General features: G+C 44.8%; 1 protein-coding gene across 4 annotated transcripts in view; it reads left to right on the top strand.

Annotated features, from left to right (window-relative positions):
* Positions 1-3,821: 3,821 nt before the first annotated feature.
* Positions 3,822-24,304, top strand: part of USP33 (ubiquitin specific peptidase 33) — a 72,253-nt gene continuing 51,770 nt past the window's right edge. For 2 of the 4 annotated variants that reach the window (XM_062191579.1, XM_062191577.1), the window contains exon 1: positions 3,822-4,002. The gene's annotated coding sequence lies outside the window, so the exon portion shown is untranslated. The remainder of the gene's footprint in view (positions 4,003-24,304) is intronic. The other 2 variants (XM_062191580.1, XM_062191578.1) reach the window with 1 other exon arrangement.

Here is a 24,304-nt window from a genome sequence, read left to right as displayed (position 1 = left end):
GTCAGAGTGCATGTGCTTCGTGAGGACTGGCCCACCGCAGAGACCTGACCTGGATTCCACTGAGAGGAACTCGCCAACCGTCATCTAGGCTTGAGGTACACCTGTTTTAAACAGTCACATCATTTGCCTTCCTTACACCAACAATGCTCTAAACCCCCTCCATGATGGGTAAGCCCAAAGGTGACCTTGGTTGCTGAGCAAGGTGGTGCTGAGACTGGAATTAGATTCAGTTTGCAAGAACACTGTAAAAACAGAATACCTCTGCTATACTTCCAGTGCAAGAAATTTTGAAAAGGTGGCTTTGCCCATTTATCTGATTGCCTGTCTTATTGATTTGTGGAAATATATGTTTCATTTATATATCTAGGCTTTGTTGATTACATATATTTCAAATATCTTCTATTTTCTGGCTTGACTTTCCATCTCTTAATGTTATCTTTTGATGCAAAAATTATAGGGCAATGCTTAAAATTCTTGGCAGCAAAATTACTTAGTGATGGCAAAATTTCCAAACCATTTGGAAACCTTTGCCCAGGCCTTTCAATATAGTTACTTTGTCACTCATTTAAAAAACATTCCTGGGGTGGCATTGTGTCACAGTAGGTTAAGCCACTGTCTGCAATGCTGACATCCTATTTGAGTGCCCATTCGAGTCAAGACTACTCCACTTCAGATCCAGCTCTGTTGCCATTGATTACAGCTCCCTGCTTATGACCTGCGAAAGCAGCGGAAGACACTTCGCTCAAGTGCTTGGGCCTCTGCCACCTGTATGGGAGACTTGGATGGAGTCCCCAGCTCCTGGCTTCTCCCTGGTTCAGTCCCAGCCGATGTGGTAATTTGGGGAGTGAACTGATGTACGGAGGATCTCTTTTTCTTTCTGTATCTCTCCCTCTGTCCCTGTAACTTTGCTTTTCAAATAAATAAATCTTTGAAAAAATAAAAGTATTCTTTTTACTTTGAATCCATAGATTAAATGTTTGCATCACAACTTACTTCTAGGTAGCATAATGCTGACAGGCACTTGTCATCACAAGAAAGATCAGAAAATTTAGAACACTTGCCTTTTGTCAAGTTTATAAAACTCTCATTTAAGTCTGAAAGTTCTTATGTGCTTCGCCACAAGACATGAGCAACAACTAATTTCTATGATAATTCCCTTATTTATTTACAAAGGAGTATTATATAAATAAAATATTGGGTTTTTTTAAGATACATTTTTATTTATTTGAAAGGCAGTTACAGAAAGAAAGAAAGATCTTGCATCCACTGTTCACGTTTTTAAATGGCTGTAGCAGCCAAGTCCGGGCCAAGTTAAAGTCAGGAGTAAGGCATTGCATCCCAGTTTCCCACAAGGGTGGCAGAGTTTCAAGTACTTGGGCCATCATCTGCTGCTTTTCCAGACACAGTAGCAGGAAGCTGGATTGGAAGTGAGCAAAACTCAAAATGGACCTCTGATATAGGATGCCAATATCACAGGAGGTATCTTAACTCACTGTGTCTTAACACCAGCTCTGAGGATACTTATAGAGAGAGAGAATGAGAGACAGATCTTCCATCCAATGGTTCACTCCCCAAATGGCCTCAACAGCTGGGGCTGGGCCAGGCAAGAGCTAGGAGCCAAGAGCTAGGCGCCAGGAGCCGGAAGCTTCTTCTGGGACTCCCACATGGGTGCAGGGGCCCAAGGACTTGGGCCATCTTCTGCTGCTTTCCCAAGTGCATAAGCAAGGAACTGGATTGGAATTGGAGCAGCCAGGACTCCAACCAGCACCCACATGGAATGCCAGCATACCAAGCAGCAGTTTCACCCACTATGCTACACCCTGGCACCAGTTTGGCTGTTTTAAAAAATGAAAGCTTGGGGGCTGGTGCTGTGGCGCAGCGGGTTAAAGCCCTGGTGTGAAGCGCCGGCATCCCATGTGGGCGCCAGTTCAGCTCTGGCCGTTGCAGCCATCTGAGGAGTGAACCAGCGGGTGGAAGACCTCTCTTTCTGTCTTGACCTCTCTCTGTAACTCTGTCTTTCAAATAAATAAAATAAATCTTAAAAAAAAAAAGAAAGAAAGAAAATGCTTAGTTTTAAAAAAAATTGAAAGCTTAAAGCTGGTGCTGTGGCACAGCAGGTTAAGCCATGGCCTGTAAGTGCTGCCATCCATTATGGGCACCGGTTTGAGTCCCAGCTGCTCCACTTCCAATCCAGCTCTCTGCAAATGTGCCTGGGAAAGCAGGGAAGGATGGCCTAAGCGCTTGGGCTCCTGCACCCACATGGAAGACTCAGAAGAAGCTTATGGCTCCTGGCTTTGACCTGGCCCAGCCCTGGTGGTTTTGACCATTTGGGGAGTGAACCAGTGGATGGAAGATCTGTCTCTCTCTATAACACTCTCTCACACTGTAATTCTGCCTTCAAGAAAATAAATAAATAAATCTTTTTTTAAAAAAATGAAAGCTTACCACACTGCTGATGTCTTCTAGTATGTAAATTGCAATACTTTTTGAAATAGGCTGAAAATAAAGGCAAGAGTTACAGCAGCATAGGTAAAAATCAAATCCCATTCTTGCTCAGTGAAACCAGGAAAGGTGATCATTTGGGGTGGCAGCTGAGGCTTTAAAGTCAGTCCCTGCAAAGAATGTTGTATCATGGCTAGTTTCCCCCATTTTTACCTTAAAATAAAGCAGGCACTCCCATATTTTTTACCTGTGTCTCATGGAGATTGAATAACTTCTACAACAATTGAGTACCTGCTCCTGTATTGGAGACCAAGCAGTTGGAAGTAATCAGACAGACTGAAATCAGCAACTTCAAGGGGACAGCACTGTGGAGCAGCGGGTTAACGCCCTGGCCTCATCCCATACGGACACTGGTTCAAGACCTGGCTGCTCCACTTCTGATCTAGCTCTCTGCTATGGCCTGGGAAAGCAGTAGAAGATGGTCCAAGACCTTGGGCCCCTGCACCTGCATGGGAGACCCGGAAGAAGCTCCTGGCTCCTGGCTTTGGATCGGCACAGCTCAGGCCATTGCGGGCAATTGGGGAGTGAACCATCAGATGGAAGACCTCTCTCTCTCTCTCTCTCTCTCTCTCTCTCCCTCTCCTCTTTCTGTGTAACTCTGACTTTCAAATAAATAAATCTTTAAAAAAAAATCGGCAACTTCAAACGTTTTATTATTTTAACGATTTACTCGTATACTTAAGTCAATGGAATGAATTTTATTTTTTTAATGGAATGAATTTTAACAGCGACATAGTTAGAAGGCAAGTCTTTTTAAATGCTCTAGACACCAAGCAGATAGTAAGAGTTTCAATAAATATTTCATTAGATCTTCTTGATTTTGGCTTTTGGAAAATGGTAGACATGAATTCATTCTCTGCATATGTGGAAAATGGAAACACAGCTGCCTCCAGAAAATGTAAGTCCTAAGAAGTTGGGAGAAGAAAGACGAGCGTAAGGACTTAGATGTTGATTGAGATAAGTTACGTCTAACATGTCGTTGCACGAGGTCAGAAACCCGTGGTTCTTCAGAGGCCACTGGAGGCAGATTGTGTTATGCGTTGAGACACGACCTTATCCTCGTAATGGAAGTGTGTGCTGTCGAAGAGTGGGCGAATCCGCGAACCATCGAAAACCGCCGTGAGCCTACACGGACAGCGAGCAGCCGGCTCCCTCGGAAGGGCGAGCAGCTGGGGTCCATCCGGCGGCCGCACCTGCGCCCGGCCCCGAGCCCCGCCCCTGCCAGGGCGGCTCTCCTGGCAGCCCCGCCTCTCCCCGCCCTCTCAAGACGCCCGGGACGCCTGCGGCGGCAGCGGACACACCGGAAGGAGCCGCGGCTGCTGCGGGAAGTGGCCGGCTCGGGAGGCGGGGACCCCCGCGGGCAGTGCTGCGGAGCCGTTTTCGCCCCTCCCGACGCGACGCCGCTCCTCTCCGAGGCCGGGGAGGAAAAGCAGGTTGCAGAGGTGCGGCGGTAGGCCCTCGTCGGCCGCGCTGGCGGGGCCCACAGGAGAGGCCGTGGAGGTGAGCGCGGCGCTGCTGGGGAGGAGGCGCGGGGCCGAAGGGCGCCTCGGCCGCCGCCGGGGGCCGGCGCTGCTGTGGCGCCGCGCGCCGGCTCTGTGGCCCCTGCAGCGGCCTCTTTCTTGGTGCCGCGCGCAGGCGGGAGTCAGGCCTCGGCTGCTAGGTGCTCTGAGTTAGCCATGTGGGCAGCACGCCAGGGGTCAGCGGAGGACGTGAGCCGGTCGTTTGTGTGGGGAAGGGTCCCCTGAGGGCGCTCCCCTGGGGGGCGGGAGGGGTGAGGTGAGCCTGGGCAGGGCAACAGCCCCCCGCCTCGGTCTCCCAGCCCCGGCGGCCGCGGACGAATGAAAGCCCCGCAGCGCGCCGGCCGCTGGGCGCTGGTTTCGCTTTGCGGCGCAGCCGGGGTGGCCGGCCCCGTCGGTGCGGCCCCGTTATTCATTGTTATCGGGAAAACGAGGTGTCATCGTCCCTGGAATTTTTCTTCGGCCGACGTTTGGTTTGGGTCAAGTCCAGTTTTTACCGTCTGTCCGTCTGCAGCTTTTGTTTGGTTCAGATTTTCACAGTGTGTGGTTTAACAACGCTTTACGCGTAAATATTTCTGGAATACAAAAAACGCCCTTTGAATATTTTCGGGTGCAAGTTGTTGGATGATGAGATTTTTCTAGGTATTTTGCGCTCAGGTTAAGTAATTGTAGGGTTTATATTCTCGTTGTGATTAGGTCTGGAAAATTAAGATAGGCGCTGGAATGCTAGCAAAAGCCTAGACTCAACTGAGGGCGCATTTTACAAGAATCTTTAGACTTAATACGTACGTGGAATTACAGACTTCTTTAGTTTAATCAGATTATTTTCCCCTTAAGGAAAGCCTGTTATAAAAAGTGACGAGGCTCTTGTAGTTAAGTTTCTGGTTGAAACAGAATAATTTTATCATCTGGAAAACGTTTACCAAATCAGATTACCGTAATAAGTTTTGATTGGAATCTAATGCAAATATTGTTAGTTCATACTTTTAATGTAAATAAGGGAGATAATAGGAATCTTACTGAAAGAAAATGCTGTTTAAAAAAAAGTAATAGTAGTTGTTACACTATGCTAGGTTCTTTATTTGTAGGATTAAAAAAGTAAGTATATAGTATACAAGGGCCGGCGCCGTGCCTTAACAGGCTAATCCTCCGCCTTGCGGCGCCGGCACACCAGGTTCTAGTCCCGGTTGGGGCGCCGGATTCTATCCCGGTTGCCCCTCTTCCAGTCCAGCTCTCTGATGTGGCCCGGGAAGGCAGTGGAGGATGGCCCAAGTGCTTGGGCCCTGCACCTGCATGGGAGACCAGGAGAAGCACCTGGCTCCTGGCTTCGGATCAGCGCGGTGCGCCGGCCGCGGCGGCCTTTGGAGGGTGAACCAATGGCAAAGGAAGACCTTTCTCTCTCTCTCTCTATCCACTCTGCCTGTTAAAAAAAAAATATATATATATATATAGTATACAAAAGACATTTCTAGACTAAAACATTTGACATTTATGTGAGAGGGATACTCTACTTAAGATTTTTTTAAAGATTTATTTATTTGTTTGAAAGTCGGAGTTACATAGAGAGAGAAGGAGATGCAGAGAGAGAGAGATCGTCCATCCGCTGGTTCACTCCCCTGTTGGCCACAATTCAAAGCCAGGAGACAGGAGCTTCCTCGGGGTCTCCCATGTGGGTGCAGGGGCCCAAGGACTTGGTCCATCTTCTACTGCTTTCCCAGGCCACAGCAGAGAGCTGGATTGGAAGTGGAGCAGCTGAGACTCGAATTGGCGCCCATATGGGTTGCTGGAACTGCAGACGGAGGCTTTATCCACTATGCCACAGTGCTGGCCCCAGAATTTCTTATTTCGATCTGGTTTATTGTCAACTTTTACTTTTTTCTGTTTTGAGCTCTTTACAACATTCAGTAAGGAAACCTTTTTACATGATTAGTTTAATAGCATTAAACTGTAGTATGTAGTGATTTTAAATATTTGAAATTCAGAGATAAAGAAGTGAGAATTAAAAAAAAGTTATTTAGTTGCCAGATAGCGAGAGCTCAAATCTACTGTTTCATTCCCTGAATACCCAAAATGGCTGGGGCTGGGGCTGGGCTGGGGCTGGGCTGAGATTGGGAATGCAGAACTCAATCCAGGTCTCCTATGTGGGTAGCAGCAACCCAGTGACTTGAATGGTCTGTATTAGCCAGAAACTGGAGGTGAGCATCGAACTGAGGCACGCTGGTATGGGATGCAAGTAGATTAACTGCTAGACCAAACACCTGGCTGTGTGGATGCTAAATCTTAAGTTTATGTATTGCTATTAGTATTTTCAGTGACCTTTCACTTACAGTTTTATTTGATCCTCATGCCATTCTTGTGAGTTAGGTATGCCAAGAAATAAGTTTGTCTTCATGACAGAAGCTTGACCTTTGAAGATTTGTGATCAGTATTTCCTTAAAGCTATTTTTTTTTAATGAAGACTATTTTTAAAGGTTTTATTTATTTACTTGAGAGAGTTATAGGAAGAGAGAGAGAGAGAAAGGTCTTCCATCCCCTGGTTCACTCCCTAGATGGCTGCAACAGCCACAGCTGAGTTGATTTGAAGCCAGACTCCTCAGGGTCTCCCACATGAATGCAGGGGCTCAAGTACTGGGACCCATCTTCCACTGCTTTCCCAGGGAATAGCAGAGAGCTGGATCAGAAGAAGAGCAGCCAGGTCTTGAACCCGTGCCCATATGGTATTCTGGAGCTGTAGGTGGAGGCTTAGCCCACTATGTCACAGCGCCAGTCACTGGAGTTTAATGTTGGCAAAGCAGCCTTTAATACAAATCAGAATTCAGATATATTGATTGGAGTACTGTGAACTGGAACATGACAGACTATACTGTGGACTCGAAAATGAGATAAATTGGCCAGCGCCGCGGCTCACTAGGCTAATCCTCCGCCTTGCGGCGCCGGCACACAGGGTTCTAGTCCCGGTCGGGGCACCGATCCTGTCCCGGTTGCCCCTCTTCCAGGCCAGCTCTCTGCTGTGGCCAGGGAGTGCAGTGGAGGATGGCCCAAGTGCTTGGGCCCTGCACCCCATGGGAGACCAGGAGAAGCACCTGGCTCCTGGCTTCGGATCAGCGCGGTGCGCCGGCCGCACCGCACCAACCATGGTGGCCATTGGAGGGTGAACCAACGGCAAAAAGGAAGACCTTTCTCTCTGTCTCTCTCTCACTGTCCACTCTGCCTGTCAAAAATTTTAAAAAATAAAATAAATTAAAAAAAAAAGAAAATGAGATAAATTGCTGAAAGATTTTTGGTGAGATGTGAAATGTAGTCATTTCTTTCTTTTTTAAAAGATTTTTATTTATTTATTTGAGAGGTAGAAAGAGAGGTCTTCCGTTTGTTGGTTCACTCCTCAAATGGCCGCAATGGCCGGAGCTGCACCGATCTGAAGCCAGGAGCCAGGTGCCTCTTCCTGGTCTCCCACACGGGTTCAGAGGCCCAAGCACTTGGGCCATCTTCTACTGCTTTCCCAGGCCACAGCAGAGAGCTGGATTGGAAGAAAGGCAGATGGGACTCGAACTGGCGCCCATATGGGATGCCAGTGCTGCAAGCAGAGGATTAACCTACTGCACCGTGGCACTGGCCCTGACATGTAGTCATTTCTAAAAAAAAAAAAAAACTAAACAACAGCCCTGTTTCTGTAGTGTAGACATTTAGAAGTCTATATGTAATTGTAGGAACATTTTGAAAAGTAGGAAAGCTCCAGAGAGTCAAATGAGTTGGTTTCACTGTCTGTGGCATAATGTGTAATATAGTGTGTCTGTGTGTTTGTATATTTATATATACATATAAATGAAAACTAGTATATATATATATTTTTTAAGATTCATTTGAAAGGCACTTAGGGAGAGACAGCAAGCTTCCAACTGCTGGTTCACTCCCTAAATGGCCACAACAGCTGGAGCTGGGCTGATCCAAAGCAAAGAGCCAGGAGCTTCTTCTGGGTCTCTCAAGTGGTTATAGGGGCCCAAGGACTTGGACTATCATCGACTGTTTTCCCAGGTGCATTAGTAGGGAGGTGGATTGGAAGTGAAACAGCTGGGACTTAACTGGTACCAATATGGGATGCTGGTACTACAGGTATCTGCTATGCTATAGCGCTGGCCCGAAAACTAATATTTAAAGCAATTATTTTCATTTTATTTGGAAGACAGAGAAGCAGATGGAGACAAACTGCATCTCTTGGTTCACTCCCCCAAATACCCGTCCAACAGCCAAGGGTTAGTCCTGGCTAAAGCCAAGAGCCTAGAACTCAGTCTGAATTTCCCAGATGGATAACAGGTACCCAAGTGTTTGAGCCATCACTTGCTGCCTCCCAAGGTGTACATTAGCAGGAAGTTGGCTCTGAAGCAAAGCATCCAGGACTCAAACCAGCACTCCAAAATGGGATGCGGGTATCCTAAGCAGGAACTTAAACACTGTGCCAAACGCTCACTCCCAAAACTTGTATTTAAGAAACAATGCAAGGCAGTGGCGTAGCAGGTAGGACTGCTGCCTGCAGTGCCGGCATCCCATATGGGCACCAGTTCAAGTTCTGGTTGCTCCACTTCTGATCCAGCTCTCTCCTATGGTCAGGGAAAGTGGGAGAAGATGGATCAAATCCTTGGGCCCCTGCACCCGCATGGAGGACCTGACTCCTGGTTTCAGATAGGCCCAGCTTCAGCTGTTGCGGCCATTTGGGGAGTGAACCAGTAGATGGAAGACACCTTTCTCTCTCTCTTTCTCTTTCTTTCTCTCTCTTTCCCTTCTTTCTCTGCCTCCACCTCTCTATAACTCTGTCTTTCAAATAAATAAATTTTAAAAAGATGCATGCATCAAAATAAATGTCCATTTCAAATAACTTCTAAAGGCTAATGGTCAATATTTTGACTCTTATCAGGGCAGGCCCTTTGGAAAATTAGAAGAATTTGTCTTCAAAGATCTTAAGTCAGATAGGGCATCCATCTCCAAAGGGCTAAGGTTTGTTTTAAAAATTTTATTTAAGTTAGACAAATTTCATGTATTTTTTTAAAAGATTTATTTATTTATTTGAAAGACAGAGTTACACAGAAAGAGAAGAGAGGGAAATCTTACACCTGCTGATTCACTCCCCAGTTGGCTGCAATGGACTTGGGCCATCTTCTGCTGCTTTTCCAAGCCATAGCAGAGAGCTGGATTGGAAGTAGAGCAGCCGGGTCTCAAACCAGCACCCATATGGGATGCCAGAGCTTAAGGCCAGGGCGTTAACCTGCTACACCACAGCGCCGGCCCCACAAGTTTCATGTATTTTATACAAATTTGGAAACAGAGATACTTCTTACCTTACTCCCTCCCCACCCACCCAAGCTCCAACCCTTCTTCTTCCTCCTCCTCCCATTCTCACTCTTAGTTTTTATAAAGATCTTACTTTCCAGTTTGCTTAATGATCTTAAAGTAACAGAGTTCAACAAATAGTATGAAGAAAAAAAAAAAAAAAACACTGAACAGAAGACACAGGGGCTGTAAACAAATCATTAAATCTCAGAATGTCCATTTCACTCTACATTACATTTTAGGTTCTCTATTTGTTACTTCAGGGAAAACATGGTGTCTGTCTTTTGGGGACTGGCTTATTTCACTAAGTATAATGGTTTCCAGTTGCATCCATCTTGTTGCAAAAGATAGGATTTCATTATTTTAACATCTGATTACTACTCCATAGTGTATATATACCATAATTTCTTTAACCAGTCAACAGTTGATGGACATCTGGGTTGATTCCACATCTTAGCAAGTTGTGAATTGTGCTGCAATGAACATAGGGGTACAGATAACTCTTTCAGTTGCTGATTTCTTTTGGTTTGGGTAAATTTCTAGGAGCGGGATGGCTGGATCATATGGTAGGTCTGTATTCAGATTTCTGAGGTATCTCCACAGTGAATGTATCAGTTTACATTCCCAATGATTGGGGTACTTTTTTCCCCATATCCTCACCAGCATTTGTTGTTTGTTGATTTCTATGTGAGAGCCATTCTAACTTGGGTGAGGGGAAACCTCTTTGTGGTTTTGGTTTGCATTTCCCTGATAAAAAGTTTATCATAAAAATATTGGAGGACATTTCTCTCCCTTTCTCTCTCTTTGAAAAAATTATAACAAACCCCTCACTTCATTAACTTTATTTATTAGTGAGAAATTGGACAGTTTGTGCTGAAACTTAGAAAAATCTTTTCCTGGGGCCATAACTGAGGTGCAGCAAGTAAAGCCGCTGCCTGCACGGCATCCCATATGGGGGCCAGCCAGTTCAAGTCCCAGCTGCTCCACTTCTGATCCAGCTTTCTGCTGTGGCCTTGGAAAGCAGTAAAGATGACCCAAGTCCTTGGGCCCCTGCACCCCTGGGGGAGACCTGGAAGAAGCTACTGGCTCCAGATGGGCCCAGCTGTGGCCATTGGCGGCCATTTAGGGAGTGAACCAGCAGATGGAAGACCTCTCTTTCTCTGTGTCTCTGCCTCTACCTCTGTAACTCCACCTTTCAAATAAATATATAAATCTTTTAAAAAAAGAAGAATCTTTTCCCATAAAACAAATGTATAAAGTAATTCCTTTGGCGCCTTCCAATTTGGAGGTCATTTCAAGTGTGAACAGACTAATGAATTCCTGGAAAGGTGCAAGTTAAGTGAGAAGAGATCAGAAGAACAGTTTGGTAATAATTTACAGTTTATTTAAGAAGTAGATGAAGAAGAAAAATTATGAAGGAAGTCACTGAGGGTATTTTATCACAAGTATGCAATCTACAGAAATGCAGAATGAGCTGTAATGGGAAGATTGAGGTCATAAGGCTGTGTGGCTTTTGATTAAGCAAGATCTTGATGGCATCACTTTTGTGGCTTTTGTGGCTTTGCTGAAGTATATCTTGAACTCAGAACTTTGAGAGAAGCATATGTGGGTAGGTGAGATGCCAGAGATCAAAAGTGATGGAATGTGTAGAGGCAGAAGGGGAAAAAGCCAATAATGGTTGGACAACTTGGAGCTTAACCCTGTGCAATTTTTTATAACTGCCTCAGAACTGTCCAACCCACTGAAGAGTGGCTTGAGTGTTTTCCTACATACTTTCAGTTCTCACTGATGGAGATATTGCCTTGGAAATGCTGTTCAGCATTTCCAGATTGCCCTGGTTAAGGCTATGCAAGCTCCTGAAGTGCTGGAGAACTTAGAGAATCAGAAGTCAATGAGGTGAGGAGCTGTCTGTACCAGCTATAAATGAAAATTGAGGTGAGTTGAAAGAATGTAAGGCCAGGTTGTGACTGTGTCTGTTAGGAAGCATTCTCATTGACAAATCTAGGTGTAAATGGAAGCCTCAAGCTAAGTGGTAACCTCAAAGAAATGTGAGTTGAGGAGAAATGGCAAAAAAAAAAAAAAGGTAGAATTTGCTAACTTATAGAAGATATGGAGGGACTCTTAAGATGGTACTGAGGTTTGAAATTTAGGTAACTTGTGATAGAAAAACATTGACAGTCACTAACTCAAATTAGTTATTTCAGGAGAATAAAGAATTAGGGTGGGTGTTTGACTTAGCAGTTCAGAGGCCCAAGTCCAATATCGGAGTGCTGTGTTTAGTACCTGCCTCTGGCTCCTTGCTCCTTCTTCCTGCTTATACAGACCTTTGGAGGCAGTGGTGATGGCCACCACATGGTCCTAGCCACCAATATGGGAGACCTGGATTGAGTTTTGATTCCTGGTTTGGGACCTACCCAGCCCTGGACCATTGTGGGATTTGGGGGAGTGAGCTAGCAGAAGAAAAGGCATATGCATGTTTGTACTCTGTGTGTGTGTGTGTGTGTGTGTATCTCAAATATATAAGTAAATAAATTGTAGGGTGTTGAGAGTGGCAGTAGAGATTGGCAATAGAATGTCGATGGGTATTCAAAAAAAGGGTAGAGATTTGAACAGTGCTGCCACCTTTACTAACTTTTTTTAATTATTAGAAACAGCAAGAGGGAGCAAACTCATGCTGGCTCACTTCCAAATACCCACAATGATTGGGACTGAGCCTGGTGAAAGCTGGACCTGGGAACTCAATCCAGGTCTCCACATAGGTGACAGGAGCTATCACACGCTGCTTCTGATGGTCTGCGTTGATAGGAGAGCTGGAATCAAATTGGAGCTGGGACTTGAACCCAGGCACTCAGATGTGGGATACAGGTATCCTAACTGGCAGCTTAAATGTCAAGCCAAAATGTGCATGCCCCACCCCCAGCCACTTTTATAGTGTCTGGTCCATATTTGAATGTAAGCTTTTGTTAAAATTAGTCTATTTCCAGGGTTTAGCCCAGTCCTGAGGTAATAGTAGTAAGATGAAATTTTGGGAGTGAGTGTGACACGAGACCATTCTCTACAAGGTTTTTTTTTTTTTTTTTTTTTTTTTTTTTTTTAATTATTTGAAAGAGTTAATACAGAGAGGAGAGGCAGACAGGAGTCTTCCATCTGATGGTTCACTCCCCAATTGGCCATAATGGCCCGAGCTGTGCCGATCTGAAGCCAGGAGCCAGGAGCTTCTTCCAGGTTTCTCACACGGGTGCAGGGACCCAAGAACTTGGGCCATAGCAGAGAGCTGGATCAGAAGTGGAGCAGCCGGGTCTCGAACTGGTGCTCAAATGGGATGCCAGTGCTTCAGTCCAGGGCGTTAACCCACTGCACCATAGTGCCGGCCCCTCCCTACAACTTTTAACTGTTCATGAAGTCCTAAAGGACTAATGTCTAATGTTTTTAGTGGAGATGTTATTTAGATGGATAATTTTTATTGTTTTTGTAGTCATCAATATTATAGTCCAGTGAACGAGCAGAAAGATGAATAATTTTGTCTTTGGTTTTCAGTGATGGTTACATTTGTTTTTTTCATGTTTCAACTTGGTGTGTGCATGTATTTTAATGACTCTCGTGGTGCCAGAATATTGTTATTTAGTTAAACTTTCATCTTATTCAGAAGTAACACAACAAAAATTAGCATCAGCTTGTTTGGGCCTCTTTCAAGACTATTCTATTCATTCATTTATTTATTCATTCTTATTTTTTCTCTCTCTGGTATTTGTTACAATTATTTCACCAGATAAGGCTAGAATTAATCATAATCTGCCATTCATTGTCCAGATTTTTTTTCTTTTAGGAAATGACAGTGTTTACAAATACCAATTAAAGAATTTTATTTGGAGTAAGAGTTACCATATTGGAGTTTTGTTTTAGGATGATTAATTGTGGCAGTGTTAAGATAGTTTACAGGGAGAGAAATCAGAAGACTACATAGTTCTCTTAATAGACCTCAGCTTCTCACTAATTAGATGTTAAGAGTCAGTGAAACAGATGCTTCTAAAAAGAGGTAAATAAAAAGATTAGTACTTCTTTGTGTTCTGATTTGAAAGAAAATTAATAGTGATTATGCAAATAAGGACTGTTTGTATAGATTTGATGATCTCACATAAATTTGAAAGAGTTTACTCATCAGAATGTTTGTTTAAAGGACAAACACAGTTCATTAAAATCCATGTCAGCAGATTTCATAGGTTCAAAGTCTCCATGAACATTTAGCATGGGTTGGTTTACAGTGAAGTAAACTTCTGTTTGTTATTATACTCTAGTCCAGCTTTTTAAGATCTATTTACTTCATTTTTATTTATTTGAAAGGCAGAGTTACATTAGCAGGGAGCTGGATTGGAATTAGAGCAGCCAGTTCTTGAACTGGCACCCATTTGGGATGCTGGTGTTGCAAGGCTGCGGCTTAATTCATTACACCACAATGCTAGCCCTGCAATTTTTTTTTTTTTTTGCCTTTATTGGGTAGCAGTTTTCTTTCATGATAAGTATGGAAAGATAAGTCGTAAGCTTTTTTATATTTTTGCTACTAAAGTAATTCTAAAGTGTAATATTCAAAATGGTACTCTTGAAGTAGTAAATTAATTGTACTGAAAGGGTGACAGGAAGGGAAAGAGAGATCTATCCTCTGGTTAACCTTCCAAATGACTGCAACAGCCAGGTCGAAGCCTGGAGCTAGGAACACTATCATGGCCTCCCACGGGGGTGGCAGAGGCCCAAGTGCTCCAGCCATTATCTGCTGCCTTTCCAGGCACATTATCAGAAAGCTGGATTAAAAGTGAAGCAGCTGGGACTTGAATTGGCACTCTAGTATGGGATGCCATCCTCACAAATAACAGCTTAATCTGCTGAGCCACAGTACTAGCCCCTAGGTTGAAACCGTTGACAGACAAACCCATTTTTCTATAATCATAGAATTTTTTTAATAAATGTAATTCTGCCCTTATTATGTTTTTTAAGATTTATTTATTTATTTGAAAGAGACACAAAGAGGAGAGTCAGAGGGAGAGAGAGGTCTTCCATCTGCTGGTTAACTCCCCAATTGGTCACAACGACTGGAGCTGTGCAAATCCAAAACCAGAAGCCAGGAGCTTCTTCCAGGTCTCCCATGAGGCTGCAGGGGCCCAAGGATTTTGGCCATATTCTACAGCTTTCTCAGACCATAGAAGAGAGGCAGGTTGGAAGTAGAGCAGCTGGGACTCGAACTGGCGCACACATGGGATGCTGGCAGGTGGTGGCTTTTCCCACTACACCACAGCACTGGCCCCTAATCATAGAATCTTAATTCAATTTTGAATTTTTTGTGTAAAATTCTATCCTTTGAAACACTTCTAACAGGGTCTTCTAGCCCCTGTGTAAAAATTAAAGGGAGTATCCTATTTTCTTTAAAGTTTACCAATATTTGAATCAAACTCTTCACCATTGATTGAATTTGCTATTCGTTCTTAAATTGTGTAGAAGAGAAAGTCATCATTTCCAAATAACTGAAACATATGTATCAAGCACTGCAAATTTTGTCTTCTGCATAAACACGAGCTTTCTTTTTTCTTTTTCTTTTTTTAAGATTTTATTTATTTGAGAGTTACAGATAGAGGGAGAAACAGAGAGAAAGGTCTTCCATCCGTTGGTTCACTCCCCAAATGGCTGCAACAGCTGGAGCTGTGCCGATCCGAAGCCAGGAGCCAGGTTCTTCTTCGCAGTCTCCCATGTGGGCGCAGGGGCCCAAGGACCTGGGCCAGCTTCCACTGCTTTCCCAGGCCACAGCAGAGAGCTGGATTGGAAGAGGAGCAGCCAGGACTAGAACTGGCACCCATATAGGATGCCGGCACTGCAGGTGGAGGATTAACCTACTGCATCATGGTGCTGGTCCCGAAACAAGACAATTTTTTTTTTTTTTTAAGACTTATGTATTTATTCGAAAGTCAGAGTTACACAGAGAGGTCTTCCACATCTCGGTTCACTCCCCAATTGGCCGCAATGGCTGGAGCTGTGCCAATCCGAAGCCAGGAGCTTCTTCCAGGTCTCTCACGCAGGTCCAGGGGCCCACGCACTTGGGCCATCTTCTACTGCTATCCCAGGCCATAGCAGAGAGCTGGATCGGAAGTGGAGCAGCCGGATCTTGAACCGGCGCCCATATGGGATGCCAGAGCTTAAGGCCAGGGCGTTAACCCACAGCACCAGCCCCAAGAGCTTTCAGTTGTTGCTCACAACAGTTGACATTGGTTGATTACTTACTGTAACACTCTCTTCTAAGCATTTGGTTAACCTGAAAGTATGTAATATATGTATTCCCCCGCCCCCAAAACCCCATGGTGTAGATCGGGAATGAGGAATATCTGCCCAAGAATTCATTTCATCTGGGCCTCCTTGCCAAGGCAGCCACAAGTGGTATTCAGAATTCAATAACTGTATATAGTAGGCTAATTTATAATCTTTTATGGACCATTAATGATGTAATAAATATCCACATGGCCCTTGGTAGACAAAAGGTACCCCACCCTGGTAGATCATTGTAATTATCTTTCAGATGTAAGAACTTAGGTATAGAGGAGTAGCTTAACCCCTGGTAAAAACCTAGGAAATAATGGGGCTTGGATTTGAATTCATGTTGCTTGCTGCAGAAACTTTGCTCCTAGCAACAGCACTGTTGTATAAGACAGTCTTCAAATTATTTATTTTAAGGCTTTCTGTGAGTTAAACTCTTATTCTGTAGCTTTTTGTGTTTGTAAATATATGTATTCTAAATTACTTAGTTCATGAGTACACCAGCTACTCTTTTTATTCTGAAATCTGATCTGATAAAATAAGAATTGCGTATTTTCATCTATCATCTAGGGTCTAAGAATCTAAATACTTCTTTTATTTTTTATTTAATTTTTCAAGAGATTTATTTGAAAGAGTTACAGAAAGAGGTAGAGACAGAGGGAGGGAGGGGGGGAAGGAGGTCTTCCATCTGTTGGTTCATTCCCAAATGGCCGCAATGGCCAGAGCTAAGCCAATCCGAAGCCAGGAGTCTCCTCTGGGTCTCCCATGGATGTGCAGGGGCCCAAGGACTTGGGCCATCATCCGCTGCTTTCTCAGGTGCATTAGCAGGATTGGAAGTGGAACAGCCAGGACAATAACCAGCGTCCATATGGGATGCCTGGGCTGCGGGCTTGGGGCTTTAACCCACTGCACCACAGTGCTAGTCCCTACTTTATTTATTTGTTTATTTATTTAATTATTTATTTATTTATTTTGACAGAGAGAGAGACAGAGAGAAAGGTCTTCCTTCCATTGGTTCATCCCCCAAATGGCCGCTACGGCCAGCTCACTGCGCCGATCTGAAGCCAGGAGCCAGGGGCTTCCTCCTGGTCTCCCATGCGGGTGCAGGGGCCCAAGTACTTGGGCCGTCCTCCACTGCCTTCTCGGGCCACAGCAGAGAGCTGGACCAGAAGAGGAGCAACTGGGACCAGAACCCAGCGCCCATATGGGATGCCGGCACTGCAGGCAGAGGATTAACCCAGTGAGCCACGGTGCCGGCCCCCTATTTATTTTTTAAAGTCGGTTGATTTATTTGAAACTCAACCATGGAAAGGGAGAGGCAGAGCTACCATCTGCTGGTTCACTCCCCAAATGGCTGCAGGGGCCGTGGCTGGACCACACTGAAACTAGGAGCCAGGAACTTCCTCCCAGTACCCCATGTAGATGGCAGGGGGCCTAAGCACTTGGGCCATCCTCTGCTTCCAGCAGAGCAGCTAGGATATGAACTAGCACCAATATGAGATGCTGCCGTTGTAGCTTTATCTGCTACACCACAACTCCAGCCCCCGAATCCCTTTTTTTCCTTCAGTTAAGGTGTTGTATAGTTCTGGGGCTACTGCTGTGGTGCAGCAGGTTAAGGCCCCGGCCTGTGGCGCTGGCATCCCATATGAGTGCCGGTTCAAGTCCTGGCTGCTCCACTCCAATCCAGCTCCCTGGTAATGCACCTGGGAAAGCAGCGGATGATGGCCCAAGTCCATTGACTGTGCCAGTCTGAAGCCAGGATCCAGGTGCTTCTTCCCGGTCTCCCATGTGAGTGTAGGGGCCCAAGGACTTGGGCCATCTTCTACTGCTTTCCCAGGCCATAGTTGAGAGCTGGATTGGAAAAGCCTCAAACTTGCACCCATATGGGATGCCGGCACTGCAGACTGAGTACTAACCTACTGTGCCATGGCACTGGCCCAGGATGCTGGTGTCTTAACAGCTAGGCCAAACATATGCTCCAAGAACCTTACTATACCAAGAAACTTCCTACAGTCTATTACCTGGTCTTCTGCAAAAAGTAAATCTATTCATGAAAGTCCATATGGGCGCTGGTTCTAATCCCAGCTGTTCCTCTTCCGATCCAGTTCTCTGCTATGGCCTGGGAAAGCAGTAGAAGATGGCCCAAGTCCTTGGGCCCCTACACCCACATGGGAGACCTGAAGGAAGCTCCTGGCTTCAAATCAGCTCAGCTCTGGCTGATCATCTGCAGTCATCTGGGGAGTGAGGCAGTGGATGGAAGACCTCTCTCTCCCTGTGTGTCTGCCTCTCTTTGTAACTCTTTCAAACAAATTAATCTTTTTTAAAAAAAAGATTTATTTGTTAGAAAGAGCTACAGAGAGGGAGAGACAGATCTTCTGTCTGCTGATTACCGTCCAGATGGCTGCAACTGCCAGGGATGGGCCAGGCTGAAGGCCCGGACTTCATCCTAGTCTCCCATGTTAGGTGGCAGGGGCTCAAACATTTGGCCCATCTTCTTCTGCTTTTCCCAGGCCATTAGCAGAGAACCTAATTGGAATTGGAGCAGCTGGAACACAACTGGTACCCATATGGGGAGGTGGTGTCACAGGCGGTAGCTTTACCCACTATACCACAAATCTGGCCCCACCTCTCGTAATGTTAGAAGGTTCTCATTAGGTTAACACTTATCTCTTGATGTATGATAAAAATATTAGTAGCATGAGTCCTTGTGTTTTTCCTAATACTAAAATTTTAGTTATTTGATCATCTATTATTAGGATGGTAGGGTTAGTTTCAAGTCCAAAACTTAGAGATTATACCACTGAAATATTCTGTCTCCTAAAGTACTAATCTTCAGAAGTGGTTTTGAATCTAATGGAGATGGCCAATTGAGCTGCAGAACTGTACTTTATAGAACATGAATGCAGTCATTTCTATCTGGAAAATCAGTTGATGGGCTGGCGCCGCGGCTCAATAGGCTAATCCTCCGCCTGTGGCACCGGCACACCATGTTCTAGTCCCGATCAGAGCACTGGATTTTGTCCCAGTTGCTCCTCTTCCAGGCCAGCTATCTGCTGTGGCCCTGGAGTGCAGTGGAGGATGGCCCAAGTCCTTGGGACCTGCACCCACATGGGAGACCAGGAAGAAGTTCCTGGCTCCTGGCTTCAGATTGGTGCTGTGCACCAGCCGTAGCAGTCACTGGGGGGTGAAAAAAAAAGGAAGACCTTTCTCTCTGTCTCTCTCTCACTGTCCACTCTGCCTGTCAAAAAAATTAAAAAAAAAGAAAAATCAGTTGATGGTAGTGCCTCATTATGGCTGAGAAGACTTCAGATAATACAGGGGGAGTAGACAGAGGGGAAAAAATGCTGCCAGACAGAAGATTAGAAAACTAATGATAAATCTGGGTCAGATTATGGAAAGCATTAATTTCCATGCAGTGTTAAATTTTCTTGTGCTTCCTTAGGATGCCCAGCCTGTGAGCCATAGGTTTCTGAAGGTGTCCTGAATTTTGCAGTGTCTACTTCTGTGAAGTCAGTGAAAAGCAGTTTCAGATACAACTGTATGCCTGTCTTTTCTAATGTCTCATACTCATCTCTCTTGACTGAAGTATTAAAATAGAATGAAAACAGACACACCTTCTTTGGGTATATACCTTGAGAAGAAATGAAACAGCTGAGAACCTCTGTTGTCCTACCCTACTATGTCTGAATACCCTGCTCTCAAACTCTGTCAAATAAAAAAGTAAAACATGACTTTGCTGCCATAGTGAAGAAACTGAATAAAGCTAGGTAACCAGAATACTAAAGCTTTGTATTTAATAGCATTTTAATTATAGGGAATAACTAAATCGCCTTGCTATAAATTGTTACCTTTTGTTTACAGGTACTAAGTCTCATTAAGTTGTTTAGAGACTAGATCTTGTGTTTTGCTTCAGACTTAAAAAAAAAAAAATCCATCTTGGAAGTTCCTTTTCAATCTCCTGACCCTGTTTGTCCCCCAGGCAATATTCAGAGTATAATGTAGTCACCAGTGGGAAGATTTCCATTTTTATAAAAAAAATTTATTTATTTTTATTTATTTTTTTGACAGGCAGAGTGGACAGTGAGAGAGAGAGAGACAGAGAGAAAGGTCTTCCTTTTGCCGTTGGTTCACCCTCCAATGGCCGCCGCGGTAGGTGCGCTGCGGCCGGCGCACCGCGCTGTTCCGATGGCAGGAGCCAGGTGCTTATCTTGGTCTCCCATGGGGTGCAGAGCCCAAGCACTTAGGCCATCCTCCACTGCACTCCCTGGCCACAGCAGAGAGCTGGCCTGGAAGAGGGGCAACCGGGACAGGATCGGTGCCCCGACCGGGACTAGAACTCGGTGTGCCGGCGCCGCTAGGCGGAGGATTAGCCTGTTGAGCCACGGCGCCGGCTATTTATTTATATTTTTGACAGGCAGAGTGGACAGTGAGAGAGACAGAGAGAAAGGTCTTCCTTTGCCTTTGGTTCACCCTCCAATGGCTGCCGTGGCCGGCACGCTGCGGCTGGCGCACTGTGCTGATCCAAAGCCAGGAGCCAGGTGCTTCTCCTGGTCTCCCATGCGGGTGCAGGGCCCAAGGCCTTGGGCCATCCTCCACTGCACTCCCGGGCCACAGCAGAGAGCTGGCCTGGAAGAGCGGCAACCGAGACAGAATCCGGCGCCCCGACCGGGACTAGAACCCGGTGTGCCAGTGCTGCAGGCGGAGGATTAGCCTATTGAGCCGAGGCGCCAGCAAGATTTCCATTTCATTGACAAAGAAAAGATGCACTTAGAAGGAAATGTATATTTTAAAATTTGTATTAAGAAAACAACTCAAGCCGGTGCCACAGCTCACTAGGCTAATCCTCTGCCTTGTGGCGCCAGCACACCGGGTTCTAATCCCGGTCGGGGCACCGATCCTGTCCCGGTTGCCCCTCTTCCAGGCCAGCTCTCTGCTGTGGCCAGAGAGTGCAGTGGAGGATGGCCCAAGTGCTTGGGCCCTGCACCCACATGGGAGACCAGGATAAGCACCTGGCTCCTGTCTTTGGATCAGCGCGATGCGCAGGTCGCAGCACCAGCCGCGGCGGCCATTGGAAGGTGAACCAACGGCAAAGGAAGACCTTTCTCTCTGTCTCTCTCTCTCACTGTCCACTCTGCCTGTCAAAAAAAAAAAAAAAAAAAAAAAAACTCAACATTCATCCTTTAGGGATTAAGAAAATAAAACCAAAAGCAAGTAGGACATGGAGATTAAAGATAAAACTTTTAATGAAAGTTTTATTTCATGGTTTTAAAAATAGAAAAAAAATAATGAAAAAGATAATTAAGTTCCAAAGCTGATTCTTTGTGAAGACCAGTGAACTAAATAACTTCATATAGAAAAAACCAAAATAGAGTAAAAATATACAAGATTGGAAATAAGTTTAATGGACTCTTTTGCAATTGTCTTGTGGATATACATGTAATACTATGATGCCAAAATTATTTTCAGAGGAAAAAGATACAAACTGTTAACGAGTAAGATAGATCTAAGAAATAAGAACTTAAGTTGACCAGTTCCCATGAAAGTATTGATAAGATGATTGAGAATTTGTCCTTGAAAGAGACAGCATAGCAGTTGGTTTCCCCAGCTATCATTCATTCATTCATTCATTCATTTATTTGAAAGTAAGTTATACAGAGAGAGGAGAGGCAGAGAGAGAGAGGTCTTCCATCCACTGGTTCACTCCCTAATTGGCTGCAACGACTGGAGCTGCACCGATCAGGAGCCAGGAGCTTTATCCAGGTCTTCTCATGTGGGTGCGAGTGCATCCTTGGGCTGTCTTCTGCTGCTTTCCTAGGCCATAGCAGAGAACTGAATCAGAAGTGGAGCTGCCGAGACTTGAACTGGCACCTATGTGGGATACTGGCACTGCAAGCAGTGGCTTTAACCTGCAATGCCACAGCGCTGGCCTGAGTATTATTTATAAAGACCATATCAGAATAAAAAAGAGCCCCATTTTCTGCTAATGAAGGTACAAAGCTACTCAATGCATTAAGTCAAGAGAGAGACCTAAAGAGAGATCTTCCATCCGCTGTTGCACTCCCCAAATGGCCACAATGACTGGAACTGGGCTGATCCTAAGCCAGGAAGCAGGTGCAGGGGTCCAAGTACTTGGGCCATCTTCCACTGCTTTCCCAGGTGCATTACTAGGGAGCTGGATTGGAAGTAGAGCAGCTGGAACTAGAACTAGAGGCTCCCATATGGGATGTCGGTGCTGCGGGCTGTGGCTTTACCCACTATACCACAGTGCTGAACCTAGAGAAAAGCATCTTAACAATGGTCTTGGTATTGATTTCTTGGATATGGCACTCAGAGAAGAGGCAACAAAAGTAAAAATAATCTTGGAATACACCAAATCAAAAAGATTCTGCCACAAAGGAAACTATCAACAAAATGCAAAGGCGAAGTCCAGAACAGAAGAAAACATTTGCAGGCCCTATGTTAAGGGAGTAATAAAAAAATTATATAAAACATTCCAACTCCACAGCAAAAAACCAAGTAACATGATTTTAAAATAGCCAAAGGACTTGAACTATAAAATGGATTCCAGTTCAGCTCTCTGCTGTGGCCCGGGAAGACAGTGGAGGATGGCCCAAGTCCTTGGGCCCTGCACCCGCATGGGAGACCAGGAGGAAGCCCCTGGCTCCTGGCTTCAGATTTGCGCAGTGTGCCGGCCGTAGCGGCCATTTTGGGGGTGAACCAACGGAAAAGGAAGACCTTTCTCTCTGTCTCTCTCTCTCTCTCTCTCTCACTGTCTAACTCTGCCTGTCCAAAAATCAATAATTTTTAGGGAAATACAAATCAGAACTACAGTGAAAACATACCTCGAAACCAAGTGAATGGATAAACAAAATTTAATATACACAATGGAATGTTATTCAACTTGGAAAAAGGAAATTGACACTTACTACAACATGGGTGCACTTTTGAAGACATTATCCTAAGTAAAATATGCCAGACACAAAAAGACATACTGTATGATTGCATTTATGAGGTCCTTAGATTAGTCAGCTTTTTAGAGACAGAAAATAGAATAGTGGTTGCCAGAGGCTGGAGGGAGGAGAATGGGAAGTTTAGTGAGTATATAATTTGATTTTTGCAAGATGAAAAGAGTTCTGGAGATTGTATAATAGTATGAATGTACTGAATAATGCTGAGCTACATGCTTAAAGATGGTTAAGATGGTAAATTTAATGTATATTTTAATGGTTCTATTTAAAGATTTATTTATTTATTTGAAAGAGTTACAGATAGAGAGAAGCAGAGGCAGAGAGAAGTCTTCCATCCGCTGGTTCACCCCCCAATTGGCTGCAACCACTGGAGCTGCGCTTATCCAAAGCCAGGAGTTTCTTTTGGGTCTCCCATGCAGGTGTAGGGGCCCAAGGACTTGGGCCATCTTCTACTGCTTTCCCAGGTCATCCATAGCAGAGAGCTGGATCAGAAGTGAAGCAGCTGGGACTGGAACTGGTGCCCATATAGGATGCTGGCTCTGTAGGCAGTCACTTTACCTGCTACACCACAGGGCTGGCCCTGATACATATTTTTAATACTCATTTTATTCATTTGAAAGACAGCAGCAGACAGAGAAAGAGGGATAGAGAAAGTCAGAGTTATAGATATCTTCTCTCTGCTAGTTCACTCCCCAGTGTTTGCAACAACAAGGTCTGGGTTAAGCCAAATCCAGGAGCCAGGAACTCTGTCCAGGTCTCCCATGTGAGTGGCAGAGAATCAAGAACTCAGGCCATCATCTGCTGCCTCTCAGGCATGTTAGCAGGAAGCAAGATTGGAGAGATGGAGGTGGACCTTGATCGATCCCAAGATACTGTTTTATAATTCTGTAATTTGTTGGACATAGTGTTGGATTTCACTAGTACTTAACTTTACACAGTCCTGACAAACAGTAAGTTTGAGCATCTTTTCATGAACGTTATGGGCTTAAAAAAAAAAAAAAAAAAGGACCATTCCATGGGAGACCAGTGAACTAAATAACTGCTATAAGGACAGAGCCAGATTGGAAGAGGAATAGCTGGGAGAGGAACCCATGTCTGTATGGGTGCTGGCACTGCAGGTGGAGGCTTAGCTTGTGACACAGCTCTGGCCCCTCTTGCTTTCTAATCTTAAAAAAAAAAAAATCCTTAAATATCATCCTTACCTCTCCTCTCCCCCCTCCTTCTTTATATTTCTGCCTTTCAAATAAATACATTAATCTTTTTTTCAAAGATTTATTTATTTAAGAGACAGAGTTACAGAGAGGGATAGACAAAGCGGTCTTCCATCCACTGTTTCTCAGATGGCCACAATGGTTGGAGCTGGGCTGATTCAAAGCCAGGAGCTTCTTTTGGGTCTCCCATGTGAGGGCAGGGGCCCAAGCACTTGGGCCACCTTCTATTGTTTTCCAAGACTATCTACAGGGAGCTGGATCGGAAGTGGAACAGCTGGCATTTGGGATGCTTAACCTACTACACCGCAGCGTCGATCCCATAAATCCTAAAGTTAAAAAAAAAAAATGTTGCTCAGCTGTTTTCTGGTTTGCATTAACACAAGTGAAAAGTTTGTCACTTTGTTCTTTGTATTAAGAATCTTTCTTAGCTGCTTTTTAATTTTTTAAAAGATTTATTTACTTGAAAGAGTTAGATCTTCCATCTACCGGT

Source organism: Lepus europaeus, chromosome 5, assembly GCF_033115175.1.
Source record: "Lepus europaeus isolate LE1 chromosome 5, mLepTim1.pri, whole genome shotgun sequence".
NCBI lineage: Eukaryota > Metazoa > Chordata > Mammalia > Lagomorpha > Leporidae > Lepus > Lepus europaeus.
Note: the sequence above shows the minus strand (reverse complement) of the source record. Positions and strands in the feature narration are given on the sequence as shown.